The 5,658-nt window shown below is 31.1% G+C and overlaps 1 long non-coding RNA gene across 1 annotated transcript; it reads left to right on the forward strand.

The window, feature by feature from the left end:
* Positions 1–2,606: 2,606 nt before the first annotated feature.
* On the forward strand, positions 2,607–3,061 carry LOC122273133 (uncharacterized). Its single transcript, XR_011635969.1, has 2 exons — positions 2,607–2,764; positions 2,837–3,061. It is a non-coding gene; the product is annotated as an uncharacterized lncRNA (long non-coding RNA).
* Positions 3,062–5,658: the final 2,597 nt, after the last annotated feature.

The raw sequence follows: 5,658 nt of genomic DNA on the forward strand, positions 1-5,658 counted from the left end.
TGTGACAATATCGCCGCGATTCTGGCAAGGAATTACTATCTAGAAGAGTTTAACTTGGGTTTCAGCATTTTGATAAAACATTAATTGAAATCAGAAGGAAAAACATGTGTATCACAATCTTATTCCTCATCAAGATGAGCGATTTTATTTCTCCTCTACTCCAGTTAAACCAGCAGTTTTCAGTTAAATTAGCAAGTAGACATAATAAAAATAATTTATGTTCTACCATGTTCTGCCCCCTCCTCACACACCATTCAAAATGAATGAATTGAAAAACAGGTGCAGTTCTAATACTTGACCTTTTGAGTCATTATTCCCATTTCTTTGGCTTTCACTATGCTGAAAGGGGAAATAGCAGAAATGACAGATATTTTTTTAAAAAATAAGAAATAACAGGAAAAAAAGAAGGGGTACAGAGATAATAGGAGTTCTGCAGTCCCTGTAGGACATACTTTAAGAGATTTCCAAGAATCAAAGAAGACAAATAATTATTTATTTTAACTCTTCTGGACAAAGTAATCGACATATTCTTACTGTGAGAAACTGGCAGTAATGACTCCCCTTGCTTAAGGGCCAGATGATAAGAAAACAGATAAGTTCAATAAGTCACCCTTTCTCACAGAGCTATGACTGAAAAGAAACACCTATCTAGAAGGGAATGATTGATGTTATTTAGTACAAGACTCCTACCTCTCTTGACAGAGTATGAAACTAATGCTTATTTCTAAAATGATGGTAAAGTAAACACCTTTTAAAAAAGACAGAAAAATCTTTTGAGGAAAAAAAAAATTTTTTTAATAGTGGGGAAAATTTATCAAATTTTGTTCCGGATTTTCGGTTTTCTAATTTCCGGATAAGAGTCTCTGTATTGTACTTAGAAAAATAACTAATCGAACAAAGGATTGGTAAAAAGTCAATCTGTAAGAAACAAACAAATAGAAGAAAAAAACTGTCACTGTAGTTACAACAACTATAGATATTCAAATAAATTTGCTATTTCAACAACATATACACTTAGGAAATTTTAATTAACTCTATTTGGATCAAAACTTCAAAACATAAAAAAACCCATAGATCTTATTCTTCACAAGTACAAATCTCAAAAATTATAAGATATACTTAAGATCAAGAATAGAGAGCAGTTTCAGATTTGCACTGATAAAAATGTACAAGTACATTTTTATCAGAGTACAATTAATAAGAGGGTAAAAATAAACTTGATGGTGCCCCTTGGCGGCTTATGTTTGGCGCCATTCCTGTTTGCGTGGAACACCGTGGTAACAGGAATGCGACCAAAACATAATATTTCAATAAAACATTGGAAAATTTCAAAGCATCAGCCAAAACTTTATAAAATTACAATGTTGTTGTCGTGTCTATGCTAGTGCGAAGATTAGAGTCCTCCAAAAGTCTTGATAACAAGGTTTGCAAGTTCTGGAGCTCGATGGCCATGGAGAATTTCGATGGGAGTTGCTCCAAGTTTAAAGAGGGAGCCGAAATTACAATGAACCCAATATAAGCAAAACTAATAAACCCAAAAAGGTGCATTTTGAATCTAAACAAAAATTTATGAAGTAAGCNGTGTTGTAAGTTGTTTATGGAATATTTAAAAACAAAACTGACACCATTAACTAATTCTGATACGAAGTGCAAAACGGAATAAATGTTGCTAAAAATATACTTGAGGGTGCCCCTTGGCGAAATTGGCGACTTATGTCTGGCACCATTCCTGTTTGCGCGGAACACCGTGGTAACAGGAATGCCGGCCGAAGCATGATATTTCAATAAAACATTGGAAAATTTCAGCAAAACAACATTTTGAATCGAAACAAAAATTTAAGAAGTAAGCACAGAAAGAAAAGGAAAAAAACTCCCATAAACAGGACATTTATATCTATTACTATTTAAACCTTCATTCATACACCAGTCAATCACTGCTTTTTTTTCAATTGTTATTCAAATCATACAGATTTATAATACAGATATAAATCATACAGATTTATCTTATTTACTGCAGTCTTTTTTAGGACCAGAAGCAAGATTAACCTTATCCAATGTAGAACTAACGGACCTCTGAAATTACATAAACCATTGAACGTTTAAAAATAACGCTAGAATCTAATTCTAAATCAATCAGAATCACGATTGGGTCTCACAACTTGGCGAGAATCAAGGGGCACCCTCAAATATAGTCTACCCGTTCCTGAGAAAAAGGAACAGATGAGTTGTACAATATTTAGTCTTACAACATTAGTCGGTGAAAATTCTTCGACCCATGTCGAGTAATGTTCTGAATTATCATTCCCGCCCTGAAACAAATCTTTGTGTTTGCGCTTCAGTGAAGTCCCTTTAGAGACCATAATAAAAATGAGTCTTAGAATCACAATGAAAGAAGTTTTAAAATATCGCTCTTCCTTTATTGTCAAGCATAATGACTTTGTTTTGGTGGAAATCAAAACTTCACTTTACTGTGCCCGTATCCGATTTTGGAGTGAAATTATGTTGCAAAATTATGAGCTTGTGGCTTTATTATACTTCATAGAGATTTTTGCGGTAGTACTATGTAAGCTATAAGTTGATCCTCTGAGACTCCATCAAGTCATCATATGTTTGCGATCAAACCACTGCAAAAAGTTTGAAAGTTGGGTAGAGGAAGAAAAACTGTTTTTTAATTTGTAAATTTCTTTAGCTATGGGTTATCCAAATATTTTAAAAAATCAATTTACTTGTAAACAAGGCGCTGTTCGCACAATCCGCTTTAATTGTATGTTTTGTTAACCATTTAAAATACAATGCTCTTTGTTTTTCTTGCTGAACCCTTTTATTTTATTTTTAGTTGATGGAAACTATTGCATAACTGGTGGATCTGATGAATCAATAAAACTATGGAATCCTTTTAAATCATCGCTCTTGAAGACTTATATGGGACACGGATATGAAGTGTTAGACGTTCAGTCTTCAGCTGATAGTTCACATATAGCATCTGGTGGAATGGACAAAAGCATTTTTTATTGGGACGTTAGTACCGCCCAAATAGTGAGAAAGTTTCGAGGTCATGCTGGTATGTTCTTTTATTAGAGAGTTGGGTAATTTTCTTAATGTTGATTTCATATGTAATTATTGGAGATCTTAATTGTTTTAATATATAGCATTTTTTTTTCGCAATACATTAGGGAATCTGTTCAAGCCATCTACTGTTAAGCTAAAAAGTATTGAACTACAAAATTTTAAATAAAGTAAATAAAAATATGTAGAAGTTTGTCTGAGGTGGCTTAGGGTGGGGATATTTCCGTATCGTGATCTGTGACGCCAACAAGATTCGCCAAGGCGCAATTCAACGCAAGCGATCCAGGGAGCACATCAAAGAACATAATTGGAAGGGGCGGAGCTTCAGTAGAGAGGCTGAACAAGAGTCTCGTGTCACATGATTCTACTTTAAATTCTGGCGTCACTGCTCAAGCGTCATATATCACGTGACTCTTAACATTACGCTTTACGTTTACAATGGATTAAACTTATTTCATTATTTATTTATTCATTATAATTTATAATAATAAATATTTTTAATATTTATAATTTAATAAATATTAAAAATAAATATTTATTAATTTATTTATTTATAATAAAATTTAATATTTATTAAATATTATATGTTTAAATATTTTATATATGTTTAATTATATGTTTAATTTTATTATATGTTTAAATATTATATATATGTTTAAATATTTATTTTTAAAAAAATCACACATTTAAATTTTGAAAAATAATCCTTTTAGCATGTATCATTTCTGAGTAACATTTAATAAAACTTTTTTTACATTAAAAAAAATTCGCTCATATATTCAAATATCTGTTTCTGTAGCATCATAAGTGCTCTTTACATTTGTCATTATTATCATACTATTACCAGAACCGCTCCTCACAAAAACTAAATAGATAACATGTAACTTTTTTCCTAAACAACAACCAATTGAGAGGACCTCCTACATTTCCTACTTTATTTGATTTATCATCATTTCTGATGCAAAAAATAAAGTGAATATTAAAAGAAGAAAGCTTTTGATTAAGCTAAGAAGATAATTCAATCACTTTCATAACATTAATTATGAAATCCTTAGTCAGGGCAGATTCTTCTTGTTTCTTTTTGAGGAAGCTATTTTAACTCAAATGAGGGATATTTCCATATTGTGATCTGTCATGCTAACTATAATAAATAAGGTGCCAAATAGATTTTAAACTTGCAATTTAAAAAAAACATGTAGATATTTGTCCAGGAATGGCAACGAGTATTTAAATATTATTAAAAATATTTACCTTTTAAGCGAGTAATACCTTTTAAGCTAGTCCCTTTCTGCGATGTTTTTTTTAGTTTCTCAAACAATGGCAAAACCAAAATGTAAAAAAAAAGAAAGCAATCAAATGTTTAAATGCAAAAGAGAAGGGAACAGAAAAAACTTAGTATGAAATTATAAATTCATTATAAATTCATTACACATATACAATTATATAAATTATTATAAATTCATTACACATATACAGTAGGGAACCGATTATCCGGAACGATCGGGACCATCGCTATTCCGGATAACTGATTTTTCCTGTTTTCTGAATCGCTACAAAAAGCCGTTTTTTTATTGTTAAACCCAACTAAAAAAAAAATTTTTTTGGAAATAATCTTAAAAAGAATAAAACACGATGAAGTAATACACTAATGATTATTTCCAAAATGATGGTAAGGTGAATATCTTTCAAAAAAGAAAGAAAAATCCTAAAATCTTACGAGGAAAAAAAAAACATATTTTTTAAATGGCGGGTAAATTTATTGAATTTCGTTCCGGTTCTTTGGTTTTCAATTTCCGGATAACGGGTTCTGTACTGTATTTTTAACGATAAAAATATCTTGCAGAAAGATGTTGGTTCTAGTTAGGTTTGTTGCAGAAAGCCAGAAAAAATTCTGCCACAGGGCTCACCCTCAAAATTTTCTCAAATGATAAAAGAAGTTTAAATTTCTATTTTTTCCCCTTGTAGTAAAAGATTTAAAAGCAATTGCTTACTTTATGCCTTTGAGAGATGTTTATTTATAATTTACTGTGCATAGCTCAGTACATTTCAAAATTAAAAACAATTTGGAGAATGATAAACCAGAAAATACATTTGAATAACTGGAATTTTTTTAACATTTTCTAATAAAATTCAAAATAAAACAAACTTCTAACTTATTTACACATACAACTTGAATTAATCAACAACATAACGAAATTGCAGGTCTTCCTTCTTTACTCATCATTATCATAGTTGGCCAGACAGCTCAATGTGGGCCAATGCCTTCCTCTGAAGATTTCTCCATGAGGACTTCCGATTTATCTTTGATCTCCAATTCTTTTTATTAATTGCAAGAAAATCAGACTCCACCGAGTCAGCCTATCTCAACCGTAGCCTTCCTCGCTTTCTTGCTCCAGTTGGCTTAAAAAGCAGCATCTTTTTCTTTTTTTTTTGCTATCACTCATTCGAATCACGTGAGCTATCCAATTTATTTTATGTATTTAATAATACAGTATGGGACCCCTAAGTCGGCAGCACTTAATACGATCCATTCCATTTTTTTGTTTTAAGAAATTTTTATTATTAAGAGGAAAAAAAATCAGCTATATTCTC

The sequence above is a fragment of the Parasteatoda tepidariorum genome, unplaced genomic scaffold, assembly GCF_043381705.1.
Source record: "Parasteatoda tepidariorum isolate YZ-2023 unplaced genomic scaffold, CAS_Ptep_4.0 HiC_scaffold_2541, whole genome shotgun sequence".
Taxonomy (NCBI): Eukaryota; Metazoa; Arthropoda; class Arachnida; order Araneae; family Theridiidae; genus Parasteatoda; species Parasteatoda tepidariorum.